This window comes from Manis pentadactyla, chromosome 4 (assembly GCF_030020395.1).
Source record: "Manis pentadactyla isolate mManPen7 chromosome 4, mManPen7.hap1, whole genome shotgun sequence".
NCBI lineage: Eukaryota > Metazoa > Chordata > Mammalia > Pholidota > Manidae > Manis > Manis pentadactyla.
In genome coordinates this window covers 166,898,045-166,915,770 of record NC_080022.1, presented here as the reverse complement: position 1 = coordinate 166,915,770, position 17,726 = coordinate 166,898,045, and the positions used below count along the sequence as shown (strand labels likewise).

Genomic DNA, 17,726 nt, shown 5'->3' with positions numbered 1-17,726 from the left:
TCATCGTGTGATTATTAACCTGGGAATGAGCTGGAAATATTTTAGGAACAATCTAAAAAAACCAAAACCAAGTCAGTCTATTCAACTGAAACATTTACCAAAAAATAACAGATTTTATAAGATATAATCAGGTCTTAATGTAAATGATAAACCGATGCAAACTAGATACATATTTCTATTAGCTTTCAAAGGCAGAGAAGCTTTTGGGCCAGAAAGGAGTTTATTATTTAAAGATCGTTTCCACCTATCAGAACAAACAGACAGTTGTTCAGTACAAGAAATCAAGTTTATAGCTGGAAAGCAACTAAATTTTTTAAATTCTGTTTTTTTCCTTATTCTTCTTCTCTTTCTATCTCTTAAAATTTAAAAATAGTATTTCTAGCTTATAATTATTAGAGAGAATTTTTAGGTGAATGAAGTGGAAAAGTTCAGATATACATTAAATTATCTTTCTGTAAATATGACCAGCACTAGGCATATAATGCTTTCCCTGCTCTAAGGAAAGCCCTTACAGAAACTAGCAAATGACCAAACTAGCACACTGAATATTGTTTTACCATGAAAAAAGGTGATGGAGAGCAATCAAATAATTATTTTTGTCAAATCTGTTTTCCACATTTCTTCCCATACTCAGGGCTCTGAATGCTTCTACAACATCTAAAATCTTCTTTAGACAAAATTTCAACTCCTGAATTATGAATACTAATAAGCCTTTCTAGGATAAAATGAAAGTAAGACATGAAGTGGAATATAAGTTAGTAGGCCTTAGAGAGAAAAAACAAAATTAGCTACTCCTCAACATACATGATTTAACCTAAACAATACCTTAATTTTACGTCATTTTCACAATCAGAAAATAAAGTTGAGCATAAGGAATAGTAGTTGGAGAATCCTTCTAAAATCAATTTTAATTAAACACACACACACTTTAATGTTGGACATGTCCATTTAATCAATGATTTTGGCTCTAAGGTGACATGATCAGCATTTGCACTTGGAATTACCACTTGGTACTAACAGAAGCTCTGTATATAAGTTCTTAAGGTCGACACCCAAATTATTGCCCTATGTTAATCATTAATAACTTAGATGATTTTCTAAACCCCAGCTATTTTTCTAAAGGAGGGGTATGAACACTGGCTTAGTTTCATTTGCATAATTAAAATGGTTTGTGATTAATTTAATGTCAATTAATTTAATACTAAATTGCTTACAAAATTATTTGCTATGTTCCTATTCTTTCTCCATTTGGTTTTAAGTACTGAGCCATGGGAGAAATTTAGGAACTCCCTTAGGAAGGTAATTATGGAACCAAAGGCAGGGAGGAATGAAAATAGATATCAACAGATAGATGGGGGAAGGAAGAGATGGAAAGGCACACCATTTTTTGAGTGATTACATAGAGGTTTTTTATAGGTACACCTTTACATTACTACCTCATGTTTGTATTATTATGCCCATTTTATTGACAAGGCTCAAAATCAGAGAATTTAAATGACTGCCCTGAGATCATACAGTTAGCTAATATAATAATCATTCCAGGACTTGGAATGGCTTACAAAATGAACCTCATAAAATCCTTAAAAGACACACTCTCTAGAGTTTCAAAAAAAGAAAACATGAAGAGGTCTCCAACCTAATATAATAAGCCAATTATAAAAATGAGAAGAGGATGCAAAGTATACCAGTTGTGGATAACCTAACAATTAGTAACTAATGCTCAGAAGACTGAAACAATATGATGACAAAGGACTACTTAAAAAAACAACAAAACCTTTATTATGTACTGTGCTTGATAGTGAAAGGTTCTAAATTACACTGTTTTCTAATACATGAACTTTACGTGAATACAGGCAATCCCTGACTTACAAACCTCTGAGTTATCACTCACAATGTGTATCTACCTACTGCCGACAGGGAGCCTCTGTGGAATACACTTAGGAGACTGAAAATAATAAGTTGGTACAAAGTGGAGAGAGATTGAAGTCAAGTTTTACATTTAATGTTATACCAACTAAAACCACAATAAGATTTTTAAGGCACTTAATAAAAACAATTCTAAAATTTATAGGAAAATTAAAATGAGGAGAACAACATTTTGAAAATTTGAAAAAGTAATGACAGATACTAACAATTATTAAAACATTATGGAGCTACAGTAAGTCCTAGTACTGGTACCAAAATACTTAGATCAATGTAACAAAATAAAGAACTCCTTTTAGATGTAATAAATTCACATATAATAAATAAGGCATGCAAGTAAAGGAGGATGATTCAATAAACAATTTTGAGGAAAGTAGCAATTTGGAATTAAATCAATTTAGATTCTTATCTCACGCTAGATATCAAGATAAATTCTACTTGAATTAAATAAATATATGTAGAAGTCAAATTACAGAAAACCAGAAGGGCATTGAACGTTTAACAAATTTCTGGATAAAAAAGGACATTCTAAGTTAGAAGTGGTAAAATAAGTCAATAAATATGACAAGGTTAACAAAACAAAAGCAACACCAAAAAAAAAAAAGACTTCTGTGTGTAACAAGTATCAGTCTACACCAGGACTAGAGAATGTTGCGTAAGTGGGAAGAGCTTCAGGCGGCTGCTCCTGAGGGATATACATCCCCAGGTAGAGTTAATCTGCTATGGGGTCATATTCTTGTCCAAAATTACCTTAACCCATACTGTACAAATTATTGTGCTTTATTGTTCCTCCATCTTGAATACCAATCATTGTGATTTGTTTGTGTTTGAGACAATAACTATGTTTTGAAGGATAATGGTGACACTAATGACTCATAAATTGGCACAAATTAATTTAATCAACTCAGCTCCTACTTCTTGCTGAGATAAGCCATGCTAAGATAGAGTTTTGACTAGTGGGGAGGGAAGGTAAGTGATTTGGGAGTTCTGGACATTCGTATTACTAAAAAAAAAGAAAACAACTTAATTTTCTGAGCCCTAAAATACTAGAAACATATAGGAAAAATTTAAATAATAAAGAAAATATAAAGAAAAATAAAAATATGTCAATATTTGTGACTTTATCTTCAGATATCTCCTTTGCATACATTCATGCCTAATTTTAGCAAAATTGAATCATTCTTTACATGTTTCATAACATGCTTTTTCACCTTCTAAAATGTGGTGACTAATTTTCCAAAATAGACTGTTATCATTTTTAATGATTTGGTACATCATAATTTATTTACCAAATCTTCCATTGATGGATACTTAAGTTGTCTCCATTTTTCACCATAATGATTGAGGCAAAAGGATAGAGTATCACTGGTTTGTTCATTTTTCATCATTACCTACTATTAAAGAGCATCTCACAGTTTGGTGATACCTACCACCTGCAGTCTTTCAATCCAGCCAGCCTACTTGGAATGGAACTTCTTGTTTCTACCTCATTTAGAACCACTGCTTTCTCCCGCCTTCTCAGCCTGAACTCCAGGGTCAACCACTCTCAATCCTTTGTCTCCTTGAGATCTTATCACACTCACCGTGCCACTCACAACCTCTTGGATCAGTCTGAATATTTGCTTTTCCACTCCTCCTGGGTTACCAAAAATATCAGAAAGAAACAGAGTACTCAGGTGACGAACAGCTTTAAGTTTATTTATGATTTCAACCTTAGGTTCTTAGTGTTGTTCAGGAATTCTTTAATTCATTTTTGCCAGGTTCCATTTCCTATTTTCTAATAGGGGCTGTGCCAAACTTCTGACACTCTTTAGCTCCAATTCCATCTCCACTTCTATATTATCTCTACTAGTGATTCTTAAATTTTCATGTGCATAACTGTCACCTGTGGCTTGTTAATAAAGTAATTCAGGAGACCTGCCCTCTAATATTCTGATTCACTAAGTCTAGGGTAGGCCCGAGGAATCCCCATGTTTAATAAAAACCTGGGTGATTTAAATCGGCATCCTACTTCTTTCAGTCCTGGCTTCAAATAAGAAGAGGCTCTAACCTTCTCTAAGGCCAACCACCTGCCTTGCTACAATTTCTATCACCTCCTTTCTTCTCCAAGATAATGCTCCATCATCTAACACTCTACCATCTTTTTTTTTTTGAAGAACATAATGTTACTAGGCTCCCCCCTTCACCAAGTACCCCCCACAAACCCCACTACAGTCACTGTCCATCAGCATAGTAAGACGCTGTAGAATCACTACTTGTCTTCTCTGTGTTGCACAGCCCTCCCCATGCCCTCCCACACACTATACATGCTAATCATAATGCCCTCTTTCTTTTTCCCCGCCCTTATCCCTCCCTTCCTACCCATCCTCCCCAGTCCCTTTCCCTTTGGTAACTGTTAGTCCATTCTTGGGTTCTGTGATTCTGCTGCTGTTTTGTTCCTTCGGTTTTTCTTTGTTCTTATACTCCACATATGAGTGAAATCATTTGGTACTTGTCTCTCTCCACCTGGCTTATTTCACTGAGCATAATACCTTCTAGCTCCATCCATGTTGTTGCAAATGGTAGGATTTGTTCTCTTCTTATGGCTGAATAATATTCCATTGTGCATATGTACCACATCTTCTTTATCCATTCATCTACTGATGGACACTTAGGTTGCTTCCATTTCTTGGCTATTGTAAATAGTGCTGCCATAAACATAGGGGTGCACCTGTCTTTTTCAAACTGGGCTGCTACATTCTTAGGGTAAATTCCTAGAAGTGGAATTCCTGGGTCAAATGGTATTTCTATTTTGAGCATTTTGAGGAATCTTCATACTGCTTTCCACAATGGTTGAACTAATTTACATTCCCACCAGCAGTGTAGGAGGGTTCCATTTTCTCCACAACCTCGCCAACATTTGTTGTTGTTTGTCTTCTGGATGTTGGCCATCCTAACTGGTGTGAGGTGATATCTCATTGTGGTTTTAATTTGCATTTCTCTGATGATTAGCGATGTGGAGCATCTTTTCATGTGTCTGTTGGCCATCTGAATTTCTTCTTTAGAGAATTGTTCAGCTCCTCTGCCCATTTTTTAATTGGATTGTTTGCTTTTTGTTTGTTGAGGTGCGTGAGCTCTTTATATATTTTGGACGTCCGCCCTTTATCGGATCTGTCATTTATGAATATATTCTCCCATACTGTAGGATACCTTTTTGTTCTATTGATGGTGTCCTTTGCTGTACAGAAGCTTTTCAGCTTGATATAGTCCCACTTGTTCATTTTTGCTTTTGTTTCCCTTGCCCGGGGGGGTTATGTTCATGAAGAAGTTGGTCATGTTTATGTCTAAGAGATTTTTGCCTATGATTTTTTCTAAGAGTTTTATGGTTTCATGACTTACATTCAGGTCTTTGATCCATTTCGAATTTACTTTTGTGTATGGGGTTAGACAGTGATCCAGTTTCATTCTCTTACATGTAGCTGTCCAATTTTTCCAGCACCATCTGTTGAAGAGACTGTCATTTCCCCATTGTATGTCCATGGCTCCTTTACCAAATATTAATTGACCATATATGTTTGGGTTAATGTTTGGAGTCTCTATTCTGTTCCACTGGTCTGTGGCTCTGTTCTTGTGCCAGTACCAAATTGTCTTGATTACTGTGGCTTTGTAGTAGAGCTTGAAGTTGGGGAGTGAGATCCCCCCCCACTTTATTCTTCCTTCTCAGGATTGCTTTGGCTATTCAGGGTCTTTGGTGGTTTCATATGAATTTTAGAACTATTTGTTCCAGTTCGTTGAAGAATGCTGTTGGTAGTTTGATAGGGATTGCATTGAATCTGTATATTGCTTTGGGCAGGATGGCCATTTTGATGATATTAATTCTTCCTAGCCAGGAGCATGGGATGAGTTTCCATTTGTTAGTGTCCTCTTTAATTTCTCTTAAGAGTGTCTTACAGTTTTCAGGGTATAGTTCTTTCACTTCCTTGGTTAGGTTTATTCCTAGGTATTTTATTTTTTTGATGCTATTGTGAATGGAATTGTTTTCCTGATTTCTCTTTCTATTAGTTCATTGTTAGTGTATAGGAAAGCCACAGATTTCTGTGTTAATTTTGTATCCTGCACCCTCTACCGTCTTAACGTTTTCCATCTCTTCTCCTCCACTAGCTCTTCTGCTTGAAAAACTTAGTTTTTCTCTAGAGAAAAAGTCTTCTTTTAACCCAAACCCTTGCTGCTGTTTCATCCCTCAGCACTTCACTAGACTTTCAGCTAAAACAGTCTATACAGCTGCTTCCACTTGTCACCTCCCATTATTTCCTTAACCACAGGATTTTTACTCCCACCTGAAAGGCTACTCTAATCTGTTACTTCAAAGTACCTAATGACCCACTAACTGCCAATCCCAGTGACTTTTCAGTACTTCTGTTGATATCTCTGCTATATGTGATACTGCTAACCCTCTCCTTGAGATTTCTCCCTGTTTCTCCTCCTGTGTTTCTGATACCCTTTTAGGGAAGCCTTGCTAGCTCTTTTGTCTGATTCTGCATGTTGGCTTCTCCCAGGATATAATCTCTGGTTCTTCTGCTTTCTTCCTCTATAGTCTCTTCCTAGGTGATCTATCTCTTGCACTTTTAACTCTCAGTTTTAATACAAGGGATCTTAAACCTATCTCGGTCTCTGAAGAGAGCCTTTCATTTAAAGTTCTGTACCTATAATTCCAAGTTTCACATGCATAACTTCTTGAACTTTAATGATGAGTTTGGTTTTGGATATTAATTGCTCAGGGTTCTTAGCTTAAGGCATTCACCATACACCAACTATAGTTACTGCTGCAGCTATGATCACTCTCTCTTCTCAGTTCTCATGTTCCATTTTGCTGTTTTTAAATCATTTTTTTGTATCTCTATCCCCCATCAGTCAGTAAGCTCAGCCTGGGCAGGGAGCAGACTCTCTTCATTTTGTATTCTCAGCACTTGCCCTATGCCTGACACACAGGAGATGTTCAATATAATATTAGTGGAATGAGTGAATAAATGAAAAAATAAATTACATGTGTAAATCCTAGAACAACAGTAGCTAAGAGGAATGACATGAGGGTGGAGAAAACGATGAAATCATACAAAGTCTTTTGAATATGTTAATGATACTGAATCCAATTCTAAGCATAACAGAAATCTTTGAATAATGGCAGCCAGGTGACTGTATTAAAAGAAGCCAAGAGTGAATCTGGGGAGTCCAGCTGGAGGATTAGTAGTCCAGCTGAGAAATGGTAATGGCTTGGGCTTTGGCAGAGATGGTGCAGATGCAGAGTAATGGATGTATCAGAGAAACATTTAGGAGCCAGAATTGATAGGATTTGGTGAGTGCTGGATGCTGGGATGGGGTGAGCAAGAGAGCGAGTCAAAGATAATTATACCATTTATTAAGAGTAAGTAGAGGAGGTATAAGGGTTTTGAGGGTGGGTGGGGAGGGGTACAAAGTTTCAGGCATGTCGAGTCTAAGGTGCTGGCAAGGTATCTACACATTACTATGAAGAAAGAATTATTCCTACTCTCTCCCATTGCACAGAAGGCATCGGAGGCTGACGGTTTACATAACTTGCCAACCGGCAAAGCCAGGAGTCAGCCGCAGACCTGCCTGCAAAGTCCATGCTGTTAACTCCTATGCCATATAGCATATGACTGTTTGTTTAAGGAAAGTACCAAACATATTAAGCAGAGTTGTGCTCTTGACTTTCTTCTTCCTGAGGCCCGAGTGTGTCTCAACTGAGACAACCATGCCTAGGGCAATGCCATTTAACAGCTTCCAAAGCAAGGCGCTGGTATTCTTAAAGCCCTTTTTCCCACACATGTCTCTTCTGAAACAGATGGCAGGGAAGCCAAGGGCACTGGAGAAAGACATGGAGGAGGAAAAAAAAAAAAAAAAGGAGGATCCTCAGGGCACTGGAAGAAGTGCAAAGGTCTTGTTCAGGTGAAAGAAAATGTGTAATAAAATTCACCGGTTCAGCTGAACAGGTAATTACAGAGTTAATAAAACAAGAATTCCTGACACAATAGATTCTAACACTGCCATGGGTGTCATAGTCACTAAGTGACTTTTTAGTTTGCTGATCATTGATCCACTAGACACTAACAGCTCCAATCGGATCAATGCAGAATAACATATGAGGAGGACTTTTGCATGTTAAAAATCTACTGGAAATTTTACATGAAAGAGTTCATTATCTGGGTAATGTGACCTGTGTCCAAATGATACATGTGGGCCATTTGTCAGGTTTTTTAATGGCAAAAAATGAATTTTTTTTCTAAAAGCCTAATTATGTGAGAAATTCCACTGCCGAGAAATTGAAGCCACTTGGGTGTCATGAATGTGTAAACATGTTAATTTGAGAGCTGTGATACCTAAAGAGGTACATTTAATTTCACTCTCTCAGCTTCTTTTTCCTCACAGGGTCACCTCACCTCCTCCCTTCCTAGGGCCAGCCAACACGCTGTTCTTGGGCCTTTCTCTCTCTGTATCCTGGGCCAGCTCCACTTTCCTGAATCCCTCTCTCCTGTGCTTACTGGTCCTTCTAGGAGCTTATCTTCTAAGGCCGGTATTTAACCCAGGGTTCCCTATGCTGTCTTTATCCCTCCTGGGCCCTGTTAATACAGTTTACCAGGAGAGAGTAAAGAGGTAAGAGAAGATGCATGTGTCCAAGAACTCATATATCCCTTGGTTCTAGAAAGACATACGACCTAGAGCAATAACAACAAGCTTGTTCACAGAAGCCAGACAAATCAAAAAGGAATCTAGGAAATGTATTTTATATATTTGGTTTTGAGTATCTTATTGAGATATCATTTACATAAAACAAAATTATTTTTAGTGTATGGTTTGATGAATTTTGACAAAGATATGTCTATATCTATCTATTTGTATAATCACTACCAAATCAAGATACAGAATATTTCCATCACGCCAAAAAGTTCCCTTGTGCCTCTTTGCAGTCAATATATACCCTCCATCTCTGGCCCTGGCAACCACTGATCTGTTTTTCTGTCTATAGTTTTGACTTTTTAAGAATGTTCTATAAATGAAACCATATGGTATTTAATCTCTTATGTCTAGCTTTCTTCAATTAGTGTAAAACCTTTGAGATTCATCCATGTTGTTACATACTCTGCAGTAATTTATAATTTTCTATTGCTGAATAGTATTCCATTATGTGGATATATAGGCATACCTCATTTTATTGAACTTTACTTTATTGTGTTTCCCAGATATTGCATTTTTTACAAGTTGAAGGTTTGTGTCAACCCTGTGTTGAGCAAGTCAATTGGCACCATTTTTCCAATAGCATTTGCTCATTATACGTCTGTGTCATATTTAGGTAATTCTTCCAATATTTCAAAGTTTTTCATTATTATTATATTTGTTATGGTGATCTTTGATGTCACTATGTAATTGTTTTGGGGTGACACAAACCCTTATAACATGGTGAACTTAATAAATAAATGTCTGTATTCTGATTGCTCCACCATCCAGCTGTTTCCCTGTCTCTTTCCCTCTCCTCAGGCCTCCCTGTTCTGAGACAGAACAGTATGAAATTAGGCTAACAACAATGGTCTTTAGTCAAGTGAGAGGAGCAGTTGCATGTCCCTCACTTTAAGTCAAAAACTAGGAAGGCATGTTGAAAGTGGAGACAGGCTGACAGCTAGGCCTCTTGAGCCAAACTCTAAGCTGTGAATGCAAAGGAAAAGTTCTTGAAGGAAATTAAAAAATGCTACTCCTGTGAACACACAAATGATAAGAAAGCAAAATAGCTTTATTGGTAATATGGAGAAAGTTTTGGTGGTCTGGATAGAAGATCAAAGCAGCTACAATATTCCCTTAAATCAAAGCCTAATTCACAGCAAGGTCCTAACTCTCTTCAGTTATATGAAGGCTAAGAGAGGTAAGAAAGTTGTAGGAGGAATGTTTGAAGCTAGCAGAGGTTGGTTTATGAGGTTAAGGAAAGAAGCTATCTCCATAACATACAAGTGTAGGTGAAGCAGCAGGTGCTCATGTAGAAGCTGCAGTAAATTGCCTGGAAGATTAGGTTAAGATAATTCACGAAGGTGGATATATTAAACAACAGATTTTCAGTGTAGGTGAAACAGCCTTATATTGGAAGATGATGGCAGTTAAGACTTTCATAGTTAGAGAGGAGAAGTCAATGCCTGGCTTCAAAGGACAGGGGCTAATGTCCTTAAGGGAACTCTTTTGGTTGGGGCTAATGCAGTTGGTGACTTTAAGTCAAAGTCAATGCTCATTTACCATTCCTAAAATCCTAGGGCCCTTAAGAATTAGGCTAAATCTGTCTGCACTCTGTAAATGGAAACACAAAGTCTGGATGATAGCACATCTGTTTATAACATGGCTTATTCAATATTTTAAGCCCACTGTTGAGACCTATTGCTTAGTAAAAAAGATTTCTTTCAAAGGCTGCTATTCATTGACAGTGCACCTGGTCAACCAAGAGCTCTGATAGAGATGTAAAATGAGATTAATGTTGTTTTTATGCCTGCTAACACAACATACATTCTTCAGCCCATGATTCAAGTGGTCATTTTGACTTTCAACTCTTATTATTTAAGAAATACATTTCATAAGGCTATTGGTACCATAGATAGTGATTCCTCTGATGGATCTGGACAAAGTAAATTGAAAACCCTCTGGAAGGAATTCACCACCGTAGATGCCATGAAGAACCTTTGTGATTCATGGGAAGAGGTCAAAATATCAACTTTAATGGGAGTTTGGAAGATTCCAATCCTTATGGATAACTTTGAGGGGTTCAAGACTTCAGTGGAGAAAATAACTGCAGATGTGGAAATAGTAAGAGAAATAGAATTAGAAATGGAGCCTGAAGATGTGACTGAATTGCTGCAATCTCATGGATGAATAAAGAAAGTGGTTACTTGAGATGCAATCTACTCTTGGCGAAGATGCTATGAACACTGTTGAATGACAACAAAGGATTTAAAATATTACAAACACTTAGCTGATAAAACAGTAACAGAGTTTGAGGCTCCAATTTTGAAAGAAATTCTACTGTGGGTAAAATGCTACCAAAGAGCATCACATGCTACAGGGAAATAGTTCATGAAAAGAAGAGTCAATCAATGAGGCAAATTTCATTGTAGTCTTGTTTTAAGAAATTTCCATAAACTACTTTCAGCAATACCACCCTGACTGGTCAGCAGCCATCAATTCGGAGGCAAGACCCTCTACCAGCAAAAAGATGACAATTTGCTGAAAGCTCAGATGATGGTTAGTTTTTAGCAGTATTTTAACTTAAGGCATATTTGTTGTGTTTTAGACATAATGCTATTGTACACTTACTAAACTATGGTACAGTGTAAACATAACTTTTCTATGCCCTAGGAAACCAAAAAAAATTCAATTGGCTTACTTTATCATGATATTTGCTTTATTGCAGTGGTCGGGAACCCAACCCACAATATCTCTAAGGATGCTGTGCCAAACTCTGTTTATCTATTCACCAGTTGATGGATAATTGAGTTGTTTCAGGTTTTGGGGTATTGTGAATACAGCTGGTATAAATATTCAGGATAGAATCTATGTTCAGATCCAGGCAGTCTAGATCCATAGCACTAGTTTTTAAGGACTCCTCTTCTCTGCTACCCAATCAGGAACCATGAAGCTCTTTGCCATCATTATGTTTCTCAGGTTTCCCTGACTGCTCCTGGTTCCTTGGGTGCTCTCCAAGTAGAGACTGCCTGGTCACATATCAAGCACCACACATTTAGGCTGGTGGTCAGAAGTGGTATACCTTCAAAATGTACTTAAAAGAAAGCCCTTTGTATTCTCAAACTAATTGAGGAAATTTATTTGTACGGAAATCCTGTAATTCAAATATCTTTAACGGAGGATTTAGTAAATAAAAAATTAACATTGTGGCCAACTATCTGATTGTTCATGGCTTAAGTTTTAACACGGCACTTAAAACTCTCACCTATAAATGTTGATTTGGTGTAATTTATTATCTTTGGAACAGCATAAATTTATTACAAAAAAATGGAAAAATATCTGCCAATGGTGTGATTTTACACTTTTCTTGTTTAGAAAACCAAAACCAAAACATTTATAAAAGGAATATGGCTATCTACTAGTCTGTGCACAGGTAAGACAACTTAAAATTTTTTTTCTAGTTTATCTTAGGCATATATTTTAACCACTGAGGCAATAAAGAAAATTTGAAAAGTAGTAATTAAATATAAATAAGAATATATGTCCTAAAATAAAAAAATTTCAGATGCATATACTTGATTCATTGTGAACCAAAAGATAAGAATGGCAAAGAAAACTGAAATCCCAAGATGCAAGTTTGTTTTGCAATGTCATTTAGAAGATTCTTATGTTTGCTCAAAGTTGAACTGTGTATAATCCTTCTTCTTATGTCTTTCTTTTTAATGTAAAAATTTAAAAAGTTTCAAACATGTACAAATATAGAGAAAATAATACAATAAATTTCCTGTACTTATCACCCAGCTTCAACAATTATCAACTCACAGCCAATCTTGTTTCTTCTATTCCATATTCACTCTTTACCTCCACTCAAATTAATGCCTTTCGTTTTTGTTTAAACTTCTAAACTTTGAAATAATTTAATTTTTAGAAAAGTTGCTAAAATAGTAGAGTTCCCATATATCCTTCACCAGCAACTTCCAATGCTAACATATTACAAAACCACAGTGTAACTGTCCCAACCAACAAATTGCTTTTATTTTTCTGTAAGAAAAACTGCACAATTTTTGTGCTCTTATGCTGAATGCAAATCCACCCATTTGAGGTCACAATAACTATAAAACACCATTCACCCTTAGCAATTTTGTAATTCCTTGTAATTATTTTCTTAATTTGGTTAAAAGAGAGCAAGCACTTTAAGATCTCTGAAAGAGCCATAGACTAATGAAATCTTTAGTTAACAAGATGTTTTGAAGAGCCAAGCTCCTATTTTAGGGACAGAATATGATCTAATAATTATCCAAACACAGAAATACCAATAAAGGTTTGGCCCAGGCACACTGGCCATTTCTAAAATATGGATAATTAATGTCAAGAGATTCCTGCTCTGAGTATCCCTTTAGGATGTCGAAGAGCAAAGAAGTTTCTCCCTGCCACCCAGAATTCCATTATTATGAAATATAATGAGCCATCCAGCCATCAAATATTTGGGATTCTTGGTCTGAGGACCTTGCAGAGGTAAGCCTTGCACCCTTGGTTCCCCTAGGCAGGGTGACTAAAACAGCACTTGGTAGCTTAAGAGCTGCAGAGTCGGCTTGCTACTCCTATTTCTATCTCCAACAAATAAGTGAACAATGGCAAGAAACAGCCTAGGTCACTTGGAAGCTCACAGTTTTGGTAAGGTCATCAAAGCACTAGCATATCTTTAACAATCTGTGAACTCCAAAGCAGCATTAACAACAGTGAAAAATAAAGAGAGTCTTTAGACAAAATGCCTGACTGGTAAGAGAATACAGAAAAAAACTGTGATTGGGGTAGACTGATAGCGAAATGGAGAAAGTTCCTAAGAGAAGATTTGTTTAGCATTGTATCTAAAATTTAAGTGCTTATGATTAAGGCAGTATAACACAGTGGTTAAAGCCAGATTAGCTCTAGGGTCGGACTGCTTGGGTCCAAATAACAGTTCAAATGCCTCCTGCTCTGTGACCTGAGGCAACTCATTTAACCCTTTCAAAGCTCAGCTTCACTCTAGGTGCTTTTAATAATCTTTGCTATCTATATATGCAGCAGGCTTGGGCCAATAAACTACACAGAGGAGATGAAATGTTTGTTGATTTAGCTGACCAGCAACATTTCAGCCAAACTGAAATCTGGGGATCGGGGCTCACTGGGTCTTGAACACTCATCCACAGTCATGAATGAGGGCTGGTTATGTAAGCTGCTGCTCCCTGCCATTTCCCCCAGGGTGGGGAAGTAATTTAGGTGTCAAAGAGGACAATGAGCTTTCACAGTGGGCCCTAACTAGCCCTGTCTGGGCTTCTTGTACCTAGCTATTTCCTTAAGGGCTTGACTCTGTAAATTTAAGGGGGATTCCAGGCAGCCATGAAACTCCCTGATGAATGCCCCAGACTCTCACCTGTCATTTGAACACCATAGTTACTTAGCCTGTTTTGACGCCATTCCCTTCCTAAGTCCTCTTAGATTGAATGCCTTGGATATAACTTTGAAATTGTTTGCCCAATTTAAACTCAGTTCATAGGAAAACCAGATGCTCCTTAGCTATTATATCTCTAAATCTCCCCTGCATCTCTTAGCTAAATTCCATAGGTCCTCTCTTCCTAGTGGGAACTAGGAGACCTATTGACTGGGCAACCCAACACTATTTATGGCAAACATTTGTAGTAGTTCTGATTTCAATGAGGAGATCCTTTATAATAATTTTTAAAAATAGGTCATGAATAGAATGGCTAAAACAGATAGGGACTAATTTGTGGAGGGGAGTTTCTTTTAAGATATCGTATATCAAATAGAAACTTTATGGTTAATTTGAAACATTGAAACAGATTGCTCAGGGATAGCTGTGAGAACACCCAGGAAAAACTGCCATCTTGGCCACAGGTTATTTAGGAAATGGCATTTGTTTCAGTGTACTCAGAAGTACGTGAGCCTATGGTATGCTCTTCCAATTCTGATCTGTGAAGGAGGCTTGGATATGAGTACTTAGGTGATTTCTATGCTCAGACATGCTCTCTCACTATGTTCAGAAATAGCTTCTGAAAAGCACAATTGACACATTGTGGGAAAAAAATACACTTTTATTTGCTATGTCCCTTTTCTATGAGTAACTCAGGATTCAGACAGTCTGTGACAATTTCACCCTCACCTTACACTACTGGAAATGATATCTGTCAACCAGTATGTTTTAGCAATGCTAGCAGCTTGAAAATCTTAAAGAGGACTGGACTTTAGCCAGGTCTGGAAGGATTAGGCTTTCATGGGCTGCCAAAGAATTTGGCACAGACACACATGATAAGACTTAAAGCATTTGGGTTTTATTCACAATTCAACAAAATTCTCCCTCAGTAGTCATTAAACTCTGATCAGGTTACCAGATCAGTAGTTCTCAGCATTAGATGCCAGACAGTGCACATTGAAATTCTTAGTTGCTTGAGATTTATGGAAGTCATATCATAAAACATGGGGGTATGGATTAGCCTAGAAAGCAATTAAATGGAGAGTTCGCTCACACTAAGCCTGAGGCCTCTTCTGATACAGATGGAGGGCCATTTTTTAATGCTTTTGGTGTATCTACCCTTTAAGCTCTCCAGGTCTTCACAGTCACTTCTAAATATTCTTTTGGGGGTATTTTCTCAGTGGCCAGAATGTTATTAGGGATGGGTAAAGAAGCATTTAGCAAAATATCCATGCCATTTCTGAATGAGAAGTGAATAAGATGATTCTAGGAGAGGAACAGAAAGCTTACTACCATTTCTGTCCTTCTTTCTTCCAAATTTATTGAGATATAATAGACATTAACATTGTGTAAATTTAAGGTATATGATGTGTGGATTTGGTATACCTATCTATTGCGAAATGATTACCACCATACTTTTCGCTAACATCCTTGTCACATCATATAATTACCTTTTCTTTGTTGTCCAGAGAACACTTTAAAATCTCTCTCTTAGCAACTTTCAAGTACATAATATATTATTATTAATTATAATCACAATGCTGTCTATTAGATCCCCAGAACTTACTCATTCTCTTACTGGAAGTTTGTACCTTTAGAACCAATATCTTTCTCCCCATTTCCCCCACTCCCCAGCCCTGAGTAACCACCATTCTATTCTCTGTTTCTATTTCAACTGTTTTTGGATTCCATACATAGTTATTATGTATAAATATTTGTCTTTCTCTGTCTGACTTATTTCAATTAGCATAATGCCCTCAAGTTTCATCCATGTTGTCACAAATGGCGGGATTTCCTTCTTTCTCATGGCTGAATATGTAATATACCACATTTTTTATCCATTCATTTATTGACAGACACTTAGGTTGTTTCCATACCTTGGCTATTGTGATTAATGCTGCAATAAACATGGGGGTGCAGATACCTCTTCGAGATACTATTTTCACTTTCTTTAAATATACAGTTGGTCCTTGAACAACAATGGTTTGAACTGCATGGGCCCACTTATATGTGGATTTTTTTCGATAAATGTATTGGAAAATGTTTTGGAGATATGCAACAATTTGAAAAACATTTTCTTTTCTCTAGCTTACTTTATTATAAAAATACACTGTATAATACATGTAACACACCAAATATGTGTTAACTGACTGTTTATGTTACAGGTAAGGCTTCTGGTCAACATAGGTATCGGTAGTTAATTTTGGGGCAGTCAAAAGTTATACATTGACTGTCAACTCTGAAGGGGGTCAATGCCCCTAGCTCCAGGTTGTTCAAGGGTCAACCACAGCCCAGAAGTAGGATTGCTGGATCATGTGGTAGTTCTATTTTTAAACTTTTGAGGAACCTCTATATTGTTTCCATAGTGCGTATATAGTGCCACCAACAGTTCACCAATGGTCCCCTTTTCTCCATAGCCTTGCCAGCACTTGTTATCTAGTGTCTTTTTGATACTAGCCACTCTAACAGGTGTGACATGTTATCTCATTGTGGTTTTGATTTGCCTTTTGCTGATGATAAGTGATGCTGAGCATCTTTTCATACACCTGTTGGTCATTTATGTGTCCGGAAAAATGTCTACTTATTTCCTCTTGCCATTTTTAAATTGGATTGTTGTTACTGAGTTGTATGAGTTCTTCATATATTTTGGACATTAACCTCTTATCAGGTATATGGCTTGCATATTGACTCTAAATGGATTACAGACTTAAACATAAGATCTGAAACCATAAAACTCCTTGAAGAAAACATAGGGGAAAAGCTCCTTGACATTGGTCTTGGCAACAATTGCTTTTGGATATGACACCAAAAGCACAAGCGACAAAAGGAAAAATCAATATGTGGGATTACACCAAATACCTATTCTTCTTTATATTAATACCAACTCCTTTTGTTGGTCATGCTAGGTAGTCATGCTAGGTTATGTGTCGGTATTTCCCATGAGTATTTTCTGATGCTTGAACCCTAAACAAATGCTGCCTTTTTATCATTCATCATTTTCTCCACCAGAAATCATAACAGCCATCAAGTGTAATTTTATGGTGAGATTAGAAGAAAGGAATTCTGAATATTGTTCCTCACTCTGTTCCTCATTTCCTCCAACATCTACTTTTGGAGTTAGATGTAAATTAACTGTCCTGCTTTGCCACAGCTGAGTAATACGGTCTTGGGAAACTTACTTAACCTCTTTGAGTCTTAGTTTCCTCACATATAAAATTGGGGATGGCAATATCTAGTTTACAGAATTCCTGTTGGAGTTGAAATGAGATATTATATGGGAAGCAGCCAGTACAATGCCTAATACATACAGGGCTCACAATAAATGGATGCAACTTAAATTTTTTATAGTTAGTAGTTACTTAGCTTGGGTAAAGTCTTTAAAGATGGGAGAGGCTACTTCAAATGCTTGGTGGAAGCAGGAAACATATAAACCAACAATTAATTAAGAAGAAGACAAACGAGGCATCACTCATCTTATTTTATAGAGAGAATTTGCTACATGATGCTGAATTTTAGGTATTTTTGGGTGTGAGATTATTGTTAGACCATAGTAGGGAAGTTGTTTCTATTATACAGGGAGGTATATGAGAAATGTGAAGCCTGCAATGCATCGTAAGACTTATTT

At 36.9% G+C, this 17,726-nt stretch overlaps 1 protein-coding gene across 4 annotated transcripts in view; it reads right to left on the bottom strand.

The window, feature by feature from the left end:
- SKAP1 (src kinase associated phosphoprotein 1) overlaps positions 1-17,726 on the bottom strand; it is a 259,792-nt gene that overhangs the window by 112,574 nt on the left and 129,492 nt on the right. The gene's annotated exons all lie outside the window — the stretch shown is intronic.